General features: G+C 37.3%; 2 non-coding genes across 2 annotated transcripts; both read left to right on the forward strand.

Moving 5' to 3' along the window:
- Nucleotides 1–1,068: 1,068 nt before the first annotated feature.
- Nucleotides 1,069–1,229, forward strand: LOC111759577 (U1 spliceosomal RNA). Its single transcript, XR_002793515.2, has one exon. It is a non-coding gene; the product is annotated as a U1 spliceosomal RNA (small nuclear RNA).
- A 12,672-nt stretch (nt 1,230–13,901) lies between these two features.
- LOC111759578 (U6 spliceosomal RNA) lies at nt 13,902–14,008 on the forward strand. Its single transcript, XR_002793516.1, has one exon. It is a non-coding gene; the product is annotated as a U6 spliceosomal RNA (small nuclear RNA).
- The last annotated feature ends 5,688 nt before the right edge of the window (nt 14,009–19,696 follow it).

Consider the following 19,696-nt stretch of genomic DNA (forward strand, 5'->3'; position numbering starts at 1 on the left):
GAAGAAAGAAATTAAACTGTTTTTCTTCATAGAGGATACAATTGTCCACGCAGAACATTCCAAAGAATTGAGAGAAAAAAAAACAACTCCTGGCACAGGTGAGTTTAACAAGGTCACAAAATACAAGATTAATATACAAAAGTCAATAGCTTTCCTATATACCAGCAATAAACAATTGAAATTTGTTTAAAAATAAAATTTACAGTAGCACCCAAAAAGAAACACAGGTATAAATTTAACAAAATAAATGCAAGATTTATAAGGGGAAAGCTACATAACTCTGATGAAAGAAATCAAAGAACATATAAATAAATGGACGGATATTCCATGTTCATGGGTTACTTTTAGACTCAATATTTTTAAGGTGTCAATTCTTCCAAACTTTTTCTATAGATTCAAAGCAATTTCAATCAAAATCCCAGGAAGCTATTTTGCAATTATGGAGAAATTTATTCCAAGGTTTTACAGAAATACAGACCTAGAATAGCCAAAGAACACTAAAGAACAAATCTGGATAACCCACTCTACCCAGTTTCAAGATTTGCTATAAAGGTATAATGACCAAGAGAGTAGGTTATTGGTGAAATAAGAGGCACATAGATTAATGGCACAAATAATAGCCAATTGATCTTTGATAAAGGATCAAAAGCAATTCAATGGGCAAAAAAATTGGCTTTTCAACAAATGGATCAAATGGATATCCATATACAAAAAAAAAATCCAAACTCTAGACAGACTTTGCACACCTTTCACAAAAATTCCCTCAAAGTGGATATAAACCTAAATGTAAATTACAAAACTATAAAACATCTAGAAGAAAACAGGATAGAATCTGTGTGACATTGAATTTGGCAGTGAGTATTTAAATTCAACACAAAAAGTGTAACTCATAAAAGAAGAAATTGATAAGATATACTTTATTAAAATTAAAACTTGGTGCTCTGTGAAAGTCACTCTTAAGGAAATGAAAGACAAGTCACAGACTGAGAGAAAATATTTACAAAACACTTATCTGAAAAAGGACTTGTACCCAAAATATAAAAAGGACTATTAAACCTTAATAATATAATACTTACCATGCAGGGGAGCTAACATCACAACAGTACTTGTCCCAGGGTGAGGCTTATCCATTGCGCTCCAGATGTACTGACCCCTGCAATTTCCCCAAATGTGGGAAACTCAACTGCATAATTTTCAGTAGTGGGGAACTGCATTCACACTTTCCTCTGGGAGAAATAAAATATAAAATTTTTTTAACTTAATAAGAAAACAAACAACTCAATTTAAAAATGATGCAAAGATAGGACAACCAGCAAGGTGGTGGCAGAGTAAGGAGCTCCTAGAGTCAGCTTGTGCTTACAGGGCAGTTAGTAATCACCCAGAGCTCTCTAAAGCACCTGTTTGGGGGCTCCAGGAGACCATAAGAGCATCCTGCAACTTCTTGAAGGAATGGAAGGAGGAGACTGCCCATCTGCAGAGAAGATCTGTAAGTAGAGCGCTCCACACCCCAGAGGCTGGTGCCCATCCTCCACTGGCGGCACAACCCCACAGGAGCTATTCTGCAGCTGGAATTGGAAGTTCCACTGCCAAAACATGAGGGAGGAAGAGACGACTGGGCACCAACTTCAGCTACTGATGAGTAAATTCTGTGGGCTAAAGTATAATCCTAAGAGCTGCTAAAGTTTGAAACTGTCCAAGTCAGAAAGAGGCCGGTAGTCACCATATTAACTCTGCGCCTGGCACAAGAAGGAGCGGAAGGGCTGAAAATCACAGCGTGGTCAGGGGCCACCTTCTTTCCATCCAAATCAGATTGCATCTCTAGCCTAGGCCCCAGCCCCACCTCCAGCAGGGAGGAAGCTGCGAGGACCTGCGCCAACCTCTCCGGAAAATGACAGGCCACACCACAGAGACCAGTGATTATCTTACTCTGGGGCGCAAGCCACCTCAGGAGCTATTGTGTGGCTGGAATCAGAAGCTCCATTTCCTAAAAACAGAGGAGGAAGAGATGATTGGCCACAAATTTCAGCTGCTGATTAGTAAATTCAGCTGGCTAAAGTATAACCCTAAGAACAGCTAAAATTTGAAACTGTCCATGTAAGACAGAAGATAGCAGCCACAATTTTGACTCTGCCCCCAGCATGAGGGGCAGCCCAGCTGGCTGAAAATCACAGTGCTGGTAGGGACTGGCTTCTTTAACCCAGATAGGACTGCAGCCCTAATCTAGGCTTCAACCCTACCTCTAGCAGAGAAGAAGCTGGTGGGCCCTGCACCAGCTTCTCCAGGTAATTGCAGGTACATTCAGCAGGCAGAGTGAATAGTCAAAAATTTACTGGGGCAACTGTGGTCATTTTGGACCCACATTGCATAGATTGCTGCCCACATCTGCAGCTCTATTCCCACCATAGCCAGATGAGAAGGGGCTTTGAAGTTCCATCAGTCTCTCTGGGCAACTACAGTCTAGGCCTGCACGACTTGGATTATTACACACAGCTGTTGCTCTGTCTCTACCCCTGGCAAAGGAAAAAGTTGGGAGAAGCTTCATTGTTCCCTGGGGCAATGAGGGCAGCTTGAGCCTCCACAGCTTACAACACCAACTACATCCTTGGCTCCTGCTACACAACAAGCAAGGGAGAATGGGCAAGAAAGCCATAAACTAAAGAGAGAAATTGCACCCAGAATAAATATATCTAGTAAGCTAGGTGCCAAGATACCAACAAAAAATTATAATCCACACCAAGAAACAGTCAGATATAGCCCAGTTAAAGGACTAAGGTAACCCTCCAGATGACATAATGGATTTGAGACAACTAATCATAGATGTTCAAATAAATCTCATTAACAAATTCAAATAGATGGCTAAAGAGATTAAGGCTATTACGAAGACATTGGATGAGCACAAAGAAGAACTTGAAAGCATACATAGAAAAATAGCAGATCTTTCAGGAATCAAAGGCACAATAAATGAAATTTTAAAATACACTGAAATCATATAAAAGAAGATTTGAGGAGGCAGAAGAAAAGATTGGTGAACTTGAAAAAATGGCCTCTGAAATTGAACACACAAAAGAACAGATAGAGAAAAGAATGGAAAAATTTGAACAAGTTCTCAGGAAATTAAGTGACAGCAATAAATGTGCAAACATACATGTCATGTGGGTCCCAGAAAGAGAAGAGAAGGGAAAAGGGGCAGAAGGAATTTTGAAGAAATAATGGTAGAAAATTTCCCAACTCTATTGAAGGACATGGGTATCCATGTTTGAGAAGCACACCATACTCCTATTTGAATAAATCCAAATAGACCAAGTCCAAGACACATACTAATCAAAATGTCAAATGCCAAAGACAAAAAGAGAACTCTGAGAGCAGCAAGAGAAAAGCCATGCATATTATATAAAGGATGTTCAATAAGATTAAGTGCCGATTTCTCATCAGAAATCATGGAGGCAAGAAGACAGTGGTATGATATATTTAAGATACTACAAGAGAGAAACTTCCAGCCAAGACTATTATATCCGGCAAGATTGTCTTTCAAAAATGGGGGTTACAGGTCTGTATCCCCTAAACCCTGGTAGCCCACGCTCCAGAGACTCACATACTCTGAGTCTGCAATATCACAGACTTCCCATTCCCGAATCCACTGCGCCCTGAGGTCCATCTGAGGTCCGTGATTACCCTAGCCCTCCCCAGTTTTTGTTTTTTGTGGGTTTTTTTTTTTTCCTTCAGCTTGGAGGAGTGTACCAGCTGACTTGGGGAGAGTCTGGGAAGAAAGGAGAGGCGAATCTGCTGAGAAAGCCAATTTACCTAAACATTCAGGAATAGGAAACTTGGTCTGGGAGAAGGTGGAGTCAGAAAATCAATTAGACCTCTCCTAGCATATCTAAGGGGGAGGGACTGTAGGACGTGCTATCCAAGCTTCCAATAGCATATTTGGAGTTTCTGGTGAGGTGTAGGTGCTCGCACGCTGGAAATAAAGAGTTATTGTCTTCTGTGTTGAGTTGGTTCAACTCCTACTGGACCCCTCAAGCAGCTTTCCTGCTGCCCTGGGAGAGAGAGAAGTGAGGAAGGGAGAAAGTGAGAAAGTGGGAATGTCAGATCCCTAAGTGTTTTATTTAACTGCAAAGAGGATTCCTAGCTTGAAACTTTGGTTCGTTTTTGTTTGTTTGTTTTGTTTTGTTGTTGTTTTTTGTTTGTTTGTTTTTTTGTCGTGGTTGCTACTGTTGCACTGTCGCCTGGTCTTTTCTCCTGTTTTATCCCCCAAGGTCTTTTTTCATTTATTTAGTTTTTTTCTCTTTTTCTTTTTCTTGCTTATTTTCCCCCTTTCCTTTGCCCCCCCTTTTTTTTCTCTTTTTTCTCTCTCTCTTTCTTCTTTTATATTTTATTTTCTTTATATAATGGGCACTGCAGGGAGCGCTTCACTTTTGCTGTGTTTCCTCATCCTCCATTTCCTCTTTCTGTGTGTATTGATTTTGGCCACCTACACTATCCCCTTTCCTCTACATCTTTCTATCCTACATCATCTACTGTTTCTCTTACATTCCACCTCCCTTTCTTTGGCCCCCAAATTGTCTGGCTTTTTATTTCTAATACCTTTGTTCTGTTTTTTGTCTTTTATCCACTCTTGATATTGTCTTTCTTTTCTCTTTCCCTCTCTCATGAAAACACTGGCCTTTTAATTCATACTATATTCCTCCCCATATTCAGTTGACTGTCTCATTATAGGTACTCTACTTACTGGCTATAATGCTACACAACTTAGATGAGGCTAATATCCATTCTCCTAGATCTCACATTGTTCCTCTGTTAACATTTATTGCCAATACTACTTTACACATTTTCTTTTCTTACTCATTTTGCTGTCCCTGGCCCTAATATTTTCCTTCAAAGGGAACTTAGTCAGCAACAAGAAAATAGAGTAAGAAGAACAAAGTGACAAAGAGAAGACATAACACTTACGTATGAACAACAACTAATTAATCCCCAAGAATAGACAAAGAAGCTAAGGAACTGATTAAACCCATCAAGATAAAATGATGACCAGACAGCAACAAAAAACTACAAACCAAACCAATAATCAGGAAAGCATGGCCAAGTCCAATGCACAAACTAAAAACTAGGAAGAGGAGCAGAACATTAGGCAAGTAATTAGAGCTCTCAAAACATATATTAGAGACCAGCTTAATGAAGTAAAGAAAGAGATTAACAATATGAAGAAAACACTTGGAGAGAATACAGAATAAATTGCAGTCATACACAAAAAGATAACAGATATGATGGTGATGCACACCAAAGCTCAAGAAATCAAAAATACACCCTCAGCAAATGGCAGCAGATTAGAAGAGCAGAGGAGAGAATTAGTGATGTGGAAGACAGTATATCTGAAATCAAACAGATAGTAGAACTGATTGATAAAAAGATAGAAAAAATCCAGCTGGAACTTAGGGACCTGAATGACCATGCAAAATGCACAAACATACATATTATAGGCATCCCAGAAGGAGAAGAGAAGGGAAAGGGGACAGAAGGGGTGTTGGAGGAAATAATGGCTGAAAATTTCCCAAATCTACTGAGGGAGATGGATGCACATGTTCATGAAGCACAATGCACCCCAAACACCATAAATCCCAAAATGCCTACCCCGAAACATATACTTGTCAAATTATCCAATGCTCAAGACAAAGAAAATTCTAAAAGTAGCAAGAGAAAAGAGAACCATCACATACAAAGGAGGCTCCATAAGATTAAGTGCTGATTTCTCATCTGAAACCATGGAAGCAAGAAGGCAGTAGTATGATATAGTCAAAGTACTAAAAGAAAAAAATTTCCAACCAAGAATACTCTACCCAGCTAAACTAGCATTCAAAAATGATGGAGAGTTCAAAATATTCACAGATAAACAGAAATTAAAAGAGTATGCCAACAAGAACCCTGCCCTTCAAGAAATACTAAAGGGAATTCTGCAGGAAGAAAGAAAAAAACAGGAGAGGCAGAGTTGGAGAAGAGTGTAGGAGCAACAAAAAAGACAAAAAGAGAAGGAAAAAAACCAAACAAAATATAACAAACACAAGTCCAAAGAAAATATGGCTAACATAAATAATTCCTTGAAAGTAATAACACTGAATGTCAATGGATTAAACTCACCTGTCAAAAGATTCAGACTGGAGGATTGGATAAGGAAATATGACCCATCTATATGCTGTCTACAAGAAACATATCTTAGACCCAGGGATTCAAGGAGGTTGAAAGTGAATGGCTGGAAAAATCTTACAAGCAAACAATAACTGAAAAAAGGCAGGAGTAGCTATGTTAATATCAGAGAAAATAGACATTAATGCAAAACAATTGTGAGAGACAAAGATGGACACTATGTATTAGTGAAAGGGATAATCTTTCAAGAAGAATGAACAATCATAAATATTTATGCTCCTAACAAGAGCACCTCCAAATACATGAGGCAAACACTGGAAAAACTAAGTGAAAGAACAGATGCCTCTACAGTTATAGTGGGGAGCTTTAATACACCACTATCAACTTTGGACAGAATATCTCAAAAGAGAATCAATAAGGAAACAAAAACTTTGAACAGTATGTTAGAGGAGCTGGACCTAATAGACATATAAAGATCATTACACCCGAATACAGCAGGATATACATTTTTCTCAAGTGCACATGTATCATTCTCTAAGATAGACCATATGCTAGGCCACAAAGAAAGGCTCAATGAATTCAGAAAGATCAAAATCATACAAAATAATTTCTCTGACCACAGTGGAGTGAAGCTGGAAATCTGCAAGGGCCAGAGGCCCAGATTTGACACCAAGATATAGAAATTAAACAGCACACTCTTAGAAAAACAGTGGGTCAAAGAGGAAATCTCAAAAGAAATTAATAACTACCTTGAAACTAATGAAAATGATAACACAATGTAACAAAACTTATGAGCTGCAGCAAAAGCAGTACTGAGAGGGAAATTTATAGCCATAAATTCATGCATCAAAAAAAAAGAAAGAGCAAAAATTGAAGAACTAACTGCACATTTGGAGGAATTAGTAAAAAAAAAAAAAAAAAAAAAAACAAAACAAAGTAACCCCACAGGAAGAAGAAAGAAAGATATAACAAAGATCAGAGCAGAACTAAATGAAATAGAAAATAAGAGAGCACTTGAAAAGATAAACAAAACCAAGAGCTGGTTCTTTGAAAAGATCAATAAAATTGACAAGCCCTTAGCTAGAATAACAAAGAAAAAAGAGAGAAGATGCAAATACACAAAATAAGAAATGAGAAAGGAGATATCACCACTGACCCCACAGAAATAAAGACTATCGTAAGAGGATACTTTGAAAAACTATATTCCAACAAAAATCACAATTCAGAGGAAATGGACAAATTCCTAGAAACACATAAGCAGCCTATATTGATGAAAGAAGAAATTGATGATCTCAACAAACCAATCACAAGTAAAGAGATAGAATTAGTCATTAAAAACCTCCCTACTAAGAAGAGCCCCAGATCGGACAGCTTCACAGGTGAATTCTACAAAATATTCTGGAAAGAACTAATGCCAATCTTGCTGAAACTCTTCCAAAAAATCAAAACAGAAGGAACATTGCCTAACTCATTCTATGATGCCAACATTACCCTAGTACCAAAGCCAAACAAAGACACCACAAGAAAGGAAAATTACAGACCAATTTCTCTAATGAACCTAGATGCAAAAATCCTCAACAAAATACTGCTAACCATATTCAACAACACATTAAACAAATTATACACCATGACCAAGTGGGATTCATTCCGGTTATGTAAAGATGGTTCAACATAAGAAAATCAATCAATGTAATACACCATAAAACAGATTGAAAGGGAAAAAAATCACATAATTATATCTATAGATGCAGAAAAAGCATTTGACAAAATACAGCACTCTTTCTTGATAAAAACACTCCAAAAGAAAGAATACATGTAAATTTTCTGAACATGATAAAAAGTATATAAGAAAACCCCACAGCCAACATCATTTACAATGGTGAAATTCTAAAATCTTTCCCTCTAAGATCAGGAACAAGACAAGGATGCCCACTATCACCTCTTCTATTTAACATTGTCTTAAAAGTACTTGCTCAAGCACTGAGGCAAGAACCAGATATAAAGGCATTCAAATTGAAAAGGAAGGAGACACAATTTCATTATTTGCAGATGACATGATCCTATCCATAGAAAACCCTGAAAAGTCTACAAGAAAGCTTCTAGAACTCATAAATGAGTTTAGTAAAGTCACAGGTTATAAGATCAATGCACAAAAATCAGTAGCATTTCTGTACACCAATAAATGAGCAAGCTCAGGAGAAAATCAAGAAACAAATACCATTTACAATAGGAAATTAAAAAATCAAATACTTAGGAATAAATTTAACTAAAGACGTAAAAAACTTAAACACAGAGAACTACACAACACTGTTCAAGGAAATCAAAAAAGACTTAAATAAATGGAAGAATATTCCCTGTTCATGGATAGGAAGACTAAATGTTATTAAGATGTCTATCCTACCAAAACTGATCTACAGAGTCAATGCAATCCCAATAAAAATCAACACAGCATTCTTTAATGAACTAGAAAAACTAGCTATGAAATTTATTTGGAAAGGAAAGGGCCCCAAATAGCCAAAGACATATTGAAAAAGAAAAATCAAAATGGAGGAATCACACTACCTGACTTCAAAACATACTACTAGCTACAGTAGTGAAAACAGCATGGTATTGGCAAAAGGAAGATACACAGACCAATGGAACCAAATTGAGAGTTCTGATATAGATCCTCATATATATAGTCATATAATATTCAATAAAGCCACCAGACCCTCTCAACTGGGAGAGAATGGCTTCTTCAATAAATGGTACCTGGAGAACTGGATATCCATATGTAAAAGAATGAAAGAGGATTACCAACTCACACCTTATACAAAGTTCAACTCAAGATGGATCAAAGACCTAAATATAAGAGCTAAGACCATAAAGACTTTGGAAAGCAGTGTAGTGAAGCATCTACAGTACCTTGTGATAGGAAATGGCTTCATGAACTTCACACCAAAAGCATGACCAGCAAAAGAACAAATAGATAAATGGGACTTCCTCAAAATTAAAGCCTTCTGCACCTCAAAGGTGTTTGTCAAGAAAGTGAAAAGAGAGCCTACACAATGGGAGAAAATATTTGGTAACCATATATCTGATAGGAAACTTATAACCTGCATATACAAAGAACTCCTATATCTCAAAAATAAAAAGACAAACAGCCCTTTTAAAAAATGGGGAAAAGATTTAAACAGACACTTCTTCAAAGAAGAAATACAAATGGCTAAAAAGCACATGAAAAAATGCTCCAAATCTCTAGCTATTAGGGAAATGCAAATCAAAACTACAATGAGATACCATCTTACTCCCATAAGATTGGCAGCTATGAATAAAAACAGAAGACTACAAATGCTGGAGAGGATGTGGAGGAATGGGAACAGTCATCCAATTGCTGGTGGGAATGCAGAAGAGTCCAGCCATTCTGGAGGACAGTTTGGCAGCTTCTGAAAAAACTAGCTATAGATTTGCAATATGACCCAGCAATTCCACTGCTGGGTTTATACCCAGTAGAACTGAAAACAAGCACACAAACCAATATATGCACACCAATGTTCATAGCAGCATTGTTCACTATTGCCAAAAGTTGGAATCAACCCAAATGCCCGTCAACAGATGAATGGATAAATAGAATGTGGTATATACATACAACAGAATACTACTCAGCTTTAAGAATGAATACATTACAGACATATGTGACAACATGGATGAATCTTGAGAACCTTATGTTGAGTGAAGCAACCCAGGCATTGAAGGACAAATACCACATGACCTCAATGATATGAAATAAGTAAACCAAGCTGCCTTGAGAGCTAGAGACTGGATGATAGGCTTAAAGGATATTGGGTGGTAGAGGAAGGATGCAAACTGACACCTACATGGGTGAAATCTATGATAAGCCGGAGGTAAGAATTTGTACAAGGAAGGGATAAAATGGAGGCATATGGTTACCTTTGGGGGGGGGGGCTTTGTGGGCTTAAGGGGGACTAGGGGAGGGTGGGGGAACATATGAACATAGGAGATTGTCAGATATTTGGTTGAGAGTGTAATGCTGAGTAAACTTTTTCAAAAATATAAGGAAGGTTACCTGTTTAAGATGCTTAAAGGGGATAATCTGATGCAGGACAGGCTTCTAGGGAGTGTGTGAGTACTCATTTTGTCATAATGGGTTATGTCATTGGATAGAGACCCATATAATGAGAGTGAAGGTATACCCACATCCTGGGGAGGATTGATGTTCTCAAATAGAGCGAATTATATCTCTGTAGAGAAATGTGGCCCCCAATGCATTAAGGCAGTCGAGCGTGTCAAGCCCTCAACATTGTTGCAAGTATCTCTGAACATGGCCCTTCAAACAATGAAGACTGACTGTCACTGTGGGCCCTAAGGGGAGGGGGAAAGAGGTACTGAATAGATGGAATCAATGTAACTGTGTGGGCAATAGAAGTGTTCCACAATATTACACAAGGATGGATATAAGACATGTTAAATTACACCAAAAATGTATAGGGGCCAATAGGCTAAAATGTAAATCATAATGTAAAACATAAGATAACTAAAAATTTAGAAAATTATATAGTCTAAAATAAACCACAATGTAAACCCAAATGTTACCTTGTTTGAAAGCTATTGTCTCAATATCTGTACATCAGTTTCAGGAAATATAGTATGAATATGTAAGAAGATTATTGCTGTGGAAGGGAAAAGGGTTTTATGTTGGATATGTGGGAGTACTGTATATTGTGTATATGAATTACTGTGATCTAAAACTTTTGTGAAGACAAGCTTAATAATTAGGAAAAGAAAAGAAAAAGAAAGGACGTAGACACTGAGGAAAAGATGGAAGAAGTCGCCTTGCCAATTTGCATACAAGGCAACACTTATTGCAGTGATGGAAGGCAAAACATCAAAAACAAAGCTTTTGCATTTTTAAATTTTTTGATACCCCAATTTATTTCTACCTTAATTTTTCTAAATCAATATTTATTCTATATTTAACCTTTAAACTCATCACTATATTCCATTTTACTATTAATGGAACCTGGCAATATATTGGGCTTCATTTTTGAAGAAGTTTTGGATAACAGAGTGGTTCAACAATGGCAGAGGAAGAATACTGGTGTGGGATGCTATTGACTGGGGACACATGGTTGGCAGGGAGTTCTCCAGGGCGTATGTCAGGGTACATAAAAATATTTGGATATATTCATAGTGGTTACAATTAAAAATGACAACTGAGGGAGTGCTGAGTTCCTAGCCAGGGGAGCTCTATCACATTCCCTAGATGGAAGAGCAACAATCCCCCAAATGCAACAGCAAAGACCAAAAAAGAAGGAAGGTCCAACAATGAGCCCTTGATACTAATGACTATGCTTGTGAGCCTGTGTACCTGAAATAAGAACAAGGCCTATAATTTCAGGGTGCCTAAGAGTTACCTCCTGAGAGCCTCCATGTTGCTCAAATGTGGCCAGTATCAAAGCCAAACTCAGCATGTAAATGCATTACCTTTCCCCCAGCAGGGGAAATGACTCCCAGGGATGAGCCTCCCTGGCACCAAGGGATTACTACCAAGTGCCAACTGATGATGTAACTAGAAAATGACCTTGAATAAAAGGGTCAGTTCAGACCAGCAGAATATCTCAGTCTACATATAATACCAGGAGTTAAAAATGCTTTTTGACCTGAATAAAAGGCGGAAATGGAAAGGACAAATGAATTTATATGGCTAGGAGTCTCCAAAAAGAGCCAGGAGGTTATGAGAGGGGTCGCCCTTATGCACACCCCAGCAGAGTCCCAGAGACAGATAAAGTAGATACAACCCCAGGTATTGGTTCTTCTGAGGGCTACAGAGACCCACAGGTTCTATGGTCATGGCAGATGGAGTTCAGTGCCATGTCAGTTGGCCCTACTTTGGAGTTTGTGTTTCTGTGTGATGGAGCTGGACTCAGATGTGGTCTTTGTTCACAAGCCTCTCCTGTTACTTTTACCGGATCTGTAGTTGGCACTGGGGTTTAGTGTATACCCAGAGGAACTGAATCTCTGGACTGACCATGTGATAGTCAGGCCCTGAGCCTCAATAGACTTGCAACTGCTACACTCTGGTTTATTGGACTTACCCCACTCAGCTAACATGGACGTGAAGAAGGTCAACCACCACACCATGGAGCCAAGAGTGCCTACAACTGAAAGCAGGAGAATTGCATCCAGCATCCATGTGGAATCTAAGCCCCCTCTTGATATAGATGTAAAGTGGAAACAACCATTCTAAGGTCCACAGGATGAAGGAATAGAGTATGGATTAGAGTGGACTTAGTGATATTCTATTCATGAACTATTATGATTAGTAATCGAAGAAAATGTGGCATTGGTGTGGAGAAAGTGGCCATGGTGCCTGCTGGGGGTAGAGAGTGGGAGGAAGAGATATGATGTGGGGGTGTTTTTGGGACTTGAGTTGTCCTGGGTGGTGCTGTGGGGACAGTTACCAGACATTGTATGTCCTCCCATAGCCCACTGGGTGGACTGTGGGAGAGTGTGGGCTATGGTGTGGACCACTGACCATGAGGTGCAGCGGTGCTCAGAGATGTATTCACCAAGTGCAATGAATGTCTCATGATGATGGAGGAGGTTGTTGTTATGGGGGGAGGAGTGGGGTGAGGGGGGTGTGGGGTATGTAACATTAAAAAAATAAAGAAAGAAAAAAAATGAGGGTGAGTTTAGAAGATTCACTGATAAACAGAAACTGGAAGTGTTTTTAATGAAGGAACCAGCTTTGTAGGAAATACTAAAGGGTGTGCTACAGCCTGAAAAGAAAAAAGAGAGTCTAGAAATGAGGATTATGTCAGGAAAAGTAACTTAAAGTCTCAAAAGAGTGAAAATAAAATATGACAGATAAAACTCAAATATTTAGGAATAAACTTAACCAATAATGTAAAACACTTGTATTCAGAAAACTACAACTCATTGTTAAAAGAAATTTTAAAAGACCTAAATAATTTAGAGAACATTCCAAGCTCATGGGTTGGAAGAATAAATATCATTATGATGTCAATTCTACTCAAATTGATATACGGGTTCAGAACAATCCTGATAAAAATTCTACCAGCACTTTTAAAATAAATGGAAAGCATAATTGCCCAATGTATTTGGAAGGATAATGGGTTCTGAATAGCAGAAGCATCTTAAAAACAAAAGCAAAGTTGGAAGACTCTGCCTTCTGGATTTTAAATCATATTACCTCACTACAGTGACAAAAACAGTATGGTACTGGCATAAAGATAGACATATAGACAAATGGAACCAAATTCATGGTTCAGAAATGGACCCTCATCTCTAGGGCCAAGAGATTTTTGACAAGCCAGTCAAACCCACCCAGCTCAGGAAGAACAGTTCATTCAACAAATGGTGCTGGGAGAACTGGATATCCATAGCCAAATGAAGGAAAGAAGACCACCCCTATCTCACTCCTTATACAAAAATTAACTCAAAATGGATCAAAAACCTAACTATAAAAGCAAGAACCATAAAGCTTTAGATGAAAATGTAGGAAAATATATTCAAGACCTGGTGATAGGTAGTGGATTCTTAAAGGAGATAAGAGGGCTGAGATGACTACTGATGTTTAATATACATAAAATCTTATTTAACTTTATTGTAAAAGTGTGGAAATGTACAGAGTTGAAGTTTAGTGAGTAACAGCTGGTTTATAAATGAGAATGTAGCTGAAAAGGGTAGTTAGGGATGTAAATGCCAATTGACAGAAAGTTAGAAATTAATCTAGGGTGCTTGCTTCGGCAGCACATATACTAAAATTGGAATGATACAGAGAAGATTATCATGGCCCCTGCGCAAGGATGACATGCAAATTCATGAAGCTTTCCATATTAAAAAAAAAAAAGAAAAGTTGAGTAGGTTGTTTTAGAATGATCATTAAATTTTTGTACAAAGAAATAAAGTTTAAATCACAGTAAAAAAATTAATAATCTAGGGACTAAATAACACAGTAAACCCAGAGGGATGAGAATTGTGTTGATGGTACCAATGCAAGAGTGTCCTTTGGGGGCTAGAGCAGATATACATCACTATTGCAGTGTGGTGGGAATGTGGAGAAGCATGGGAAAAATACAACTGGAATGACCTATGGACTGTGTTTAATAGTAATATAATGCATCTATGCCAAAGGTGTACTGTGTTGATAATGGGGGAGTATGGAAAAAGTGTGCCAAATGGATGCTATGAATATGTAATAATCTGATGATATTATATCATAATCTGTAAAGAATGTAGCACCACGGTGTGGTGTTTTGATAGAGGAGTGTTGTATGGGAATTTTGTATATGTGCATGACTGTTTTGTAAGTTTACAACTTCTGTCATAAAAATATATTTAAAATAATAATAATAGGGTAGGTTAAGGGGGAAATACACCAAATGTAAGATAAGGACTAGAGTTAGTCATAAGATTTTTATCATATTCTTTCATAATTTGTAACAAGTATCTCATAACAATGCAAGGTGTTGGTGGTGGGTTGATATATGGAACCCCTGTATGATATTAAGCATGTTTGTTTTGTAAGTTCACATCTTTTACTATACACTTATTGTTTATGTATGTTTATATATAAATGATATAAAAATAATAATAATAGGGTGGGTTGGGGGGGAAATATACCAAATGTAAGATACTTGTTTAGTAGTAATATTCTGAGGATGCTCTTTAATCATTAGTTACAAATGTTTCACATCAATGCAAGGTATTGGTGGTATGATGAGGTATGAAAGCCCTGTATGATGTTATATATGTTTGTTTTATAAGTTCACAAATATTATTATACACTCACTGTTTATGTAGGTTTATGTATGAGTGATATACTTCAATAATTTTTTAAATGAAAAAAAATGGTGCAAAGATATATATAGACAATTCACTAGTTATACAAATAAGCATATGAAAAGGTGTTCAATATCATTTATGACTAGGAAACTGCAAATTAAAACAGCAATGAAATATCACTCCACACCAATTAGAACACAGATAAAACATGACAAAGGAAATAGAATGAAAACACACATACACACACACACCTAACAGTATCAAAAGCTGGCAAGCATATGGAGCAACAAGAGCTTCCCTCATTGCTGGTGGGAATGCAAAAGAGTACAGTCACTTAGAAAGATAGTTTGGTGGTTTCATACGAAGCTAAACATCGTATCATTATAAGATTCAGCTTTGCATGCACTCTTAGGTATTCACCAGATTTATTTGAAGACTTATGCTCCCAAAATCCTCCATGTGAATGTTTAATAGCAGCTTTATTCATAATTGTCAAAACCTGGAGGCAAGCAAGATGTCCTTCAATAGGTGAATGGATAAACAGATTGTGATACATCCATTCAATGGAATATTATTTCAGCAATTACATTCTGGAAAAGGCAAAACTATAAACAAGGGTTCACAAGGAGGGGGAAGCATTGAGTAGATGAATGGGATTTTTTTCAGGTTTTGAAACTATTCTGTAGGATACAGTAGTGGTGGATCATGACATTATGAATTTTTCAAAGCCCAGAAAAGTTAAGAGCACAAAGAGTAGACATAAATGTTTGAATTTAAAAAAAAAAATCATTTAAGTTATCAGGGGATCCAAGGATGGATTGCAGACTGTGCCAAAATATATAACTGTATTGCAAATGTATGGAACAGCCTGACTGAAGGGGATAGGGGAGGGAAAGTGCTGACTAATGTAAGTAACTTCAGAAACGAGTGGAATCTATAAGACTAAAGGCAAAAGCAACTGCACATAAGCATTGTATTCTAGTAGATTAAGTTGCAGGTTAACTATTCTGATACAGCAAAAGTGTATACAGGAACTATACATTTAAGTAAATGAATTTCAGATAGTGGTAGCCATGTTTCTCACTGTTAGAATAGGTGGTTACAGAGAAGCAAGAAGAAAAGACAAGAATGATCCATGTGGTAACACATTACAGTTGGTTAGTTTAATATAGATAACATATGGCTACATATAGAATATTTATAGGTAAACGGATATGCATATACTAACATACATGCATACACTTAGCCCAAATTTTGGTTTCTAATACCATTCTACAATAAAAGAAACCAGGGCTCCTTGAAGAAACCATAATTCTAGTACTTGAGTAGGAAATATTGCAAATTGGGCTTGGAGCATCTTGTAGTGCCAGAAAGCAAGGAAGAGCTGAAAACAAATATTGATGTGCAGGTATGTGAAATTGACACAGGAGGCAACTGAAAGAGATCCCAGTGGCCAAAACTGGGACAATTTGAACAACAAATTGTATAACATATTTTTTTAAAAACCATAATTTCACGTTGCTCTAAATACACATGGAGTAAATTAATAAATGGGGGGAAAGGGACACATATCTCATGCTATATCTAAATTATTTATGTAGATTCTCCACCCTCAAGGAGGGGGAGCACAACTCCCATTCCTTAAATGTGGATTGCAAAAAGTGACTTCTTCCCGAAGAGTGAAGTATGGAAAGTAGGGTGAAAAGAGTATTTAACAGTAGAGAAATCAAACTCTGTGTCAGCCAGGTGACATGTTATTATGTACCCTTGAAACGATAATGATGAAAATGGCCCTTTACCTCTATGGTCTTCCTCCTCCAAAGCCATAACCCCAATGTAATCATGAGGAAAATACCAGACAAATTCCAGTGCAGGGACATTTTTCAAAATACCTGACCAGTAGTCCTTAAAACTTTTAATCATCAAAATCAAGGAGGGAAGCAGACTTGGCCGAATGGATAGGGTGTCCACCTACCCCATGGAAGGTCCGCGGTTCAAACCCAGGGCCTCCTTGACCCGTGTGGAGATGGCCCATGTGCAATGCTGATGTGCGCAAGGAGTGCTGTGCCACGCAGGGGTGGCCCGTGCGTAGGGAGCCTCACGTGCAAGGAGTGCGCCCTGTAAGGAGAGCCGCCCAGCACGAAAGAAAGTACAGCCTGACCAGGAATGGCACCGCACACACGGAGCACTGACACAACAAGATGACTCACCAAAAAGAAACACAGATTCCCTGTGCCGCTGATAAGGATAGAAGCAGTTGCAGAAGAACACACGGCTAATAGACACAGAGAGCAGACAGCTGGGCTGGGGTGGGGGGCGGTGGTGGCAGGGAAGGGGAGAGAAATAAAAAATAAATAAATAACGCACATTTTTTTTTTAAATCAAGCAAAGTATAAGAAATGGACACAGACAAAAGGAACCTAAGGAGATATGATAACTAAATATAATATGGTATCCTGGGTTGAAACAGAAAAGGATAATATGTGAAACCAAAGGAAGTATAAGTAATATATAGATATAGATAATAATAAGGCATCAATATTAGTCTAAGACAGTTGCTTCTTGTTCTTCAGCTTTCAACACAAACGTCACTTCTCCGAGTACTCAGATTAAAATAGCTAGCTGCCCAATCTACTATTTGTCACTGAATCTCACATTACCCAGTATTATTGTCTTCATAAAATTCATTTCAACTGAAATCAACTTGCTTATTAAACTGAACTCCATGAGAACAAAGACCTAGTTTGATGTGTTCCCTGTTATATTCTTTAGCTCTCTAGTAGTACCTGCTCACTGTTTGGATAGATTGACGGATGGATGAATGGAAGAATTAATATGAGTGCCCCAGTACCAGATCAATGATAATTGAGTTTTATGAACTGGCAGATGCTAACCTCATCACCATTGTCCCTTGATGTGTTTGAACACACACAACTAAACTGAACAAGTCAGTGTTTCATTTTATTGAAGAGATATTAGTAATATTTTGAGAAGTTGTTTGACAAGCAATTATGTCCACATGACCTAAAGGTGTTACTTATGTGTGTTCATATATAATACTTCTTATCCCTAAGTCTTATGCTGCCTTCTAGAGACTTCTTAATTTAATTTCCTGGTCTCTTCAATTCAAAAGTTAGAAAATTTAGATACACAACCATATATAAGTGAACATAAAACTAATATTCACTACCTGCAGTGTTCCTTGAAATTTTATAATCTTGTTTGCACATTAATAGCAAACATCAGTTTTCAAAATTATTTTCTAAAGCACTTCAGATATTGTGGTATAGCCCACAGAAAGGTGCATCTGGGGGTCATGATTAAGCAAATTAACTCCAGCCTCAATCACCAGATTTTGGAGGTCTAACTAGCAAGAAGTATTTTTTTTTTTTTTATAATTACAAGAGAGACAATTTTGTGTGTGCAATAAAAGTCTGGGGAAAACAGTAAAAATGTGAGTCATTGTTACTTTTTCCACATATAATGAAAACTGAGTTGGTTGTTTAGCAAACAGGTGACCAAACCTAAAAGAAAACTTTGCACAATTATGGTTTAGTCTAGAATTACAAATGTTTATGCCCTTTGCCCTCCAAACCCCACTCACACATGCCAAAAAAACTGACATTGTATCAGCATCAGCTTGAAAAATTCTAACTTTGGAAAACACAGGTACATATTTTTAATATATAGTTATTTTACACATTGCTCTCAAGCCCACTATGGGGGTCCAACAGGATTTTCTGGTATAAACAAATGCAAACTGAGTTTTGAACCAAGGCCTAGATATTATGATGCCCATGGGTTGACAAAAAAAGAAGGAAACTACTATATACAAGGAAATTTTTGATGCTAATGTTGTGAAATATTATGAATAAATAAAATCTATTCTTCATAATCATATTTTATCCTCAGAGATCAAAGAGCATTGCAAAAATAACTTGTTAATCCCAAAGTAGAATATGTGGCAAAGTGGCACATTACAAATAGAACATTTGCATCCCTGGAAGATTAAGAGTCTTCCTTACCACTGTGTATTCAGGATAATTTCCGCCCATGGATATATTTCAGAGTGAAAGCATTGACCATTCCCCTCGGATGGAGCTGTGGTTGCCAAACTCTTCATCTTCAGAAATTTCTTTATTATTTATCAATGAATCCTTTGCTCTGAAACACTATGTATATGACACAAAGCAAAATAACTATAATTAATTAGTTTTCTTATTCTTTTTTCATCTCAGACTTGTTACCAATCAAAGCTGCAGGTCATCCAGAGATGATACACTTCATGACAAGAATGAAGACAGTTGATGGCTGCTTTATCCTTCAGATGCATCTTTTTAAAAATTCACTATTTTCCATTAAACATTTTGAAATACTGAAAATAATTGTAAAATCCCCATTCTTAGTTTTCAAGACTCCTATAGGTTTGGAGATCCCAGCTTACAAAATACTATCTTTGAAGACTTATTTGAGACAAGGAAGAAAGAATGGAAGCTGTATTTGAGAAGGGCTCAAATGTTCCAGGAGATATTGATACATAATGAATGCTTCTAGGATATAACGGTGTACTGCCATTAATCTTCAAGAAATAGGGGGTTCATGGTAGTTGACATCAAGGAAATGGATGAAATTGTTCACAAATATTTTTAAGATGCAATTTATTACTAGAAGACAATTGGCCAATTTTAATAAAACTCTGAAAGCAAAAGTGAAACAAAAATTGCCTTTTAGGCGATCTCAAACA

This window comes from Dasypus novemcinctus, chromosome 18 (genome assembly GCF_030445035.2).
Source record: "Dasypus novemcinctus isolate mDasNov1 chromosome 18, mDasNov1.1.hap2, whole genome shotgun sequence".
Classification (NCBI taxonomy): domain Eukaryota; kingdom Metazoa; phylum Chordata; class Mammalia; order Cingulata; family Dasypodidae; genus Dasypus; species Dasypus novemcinctus.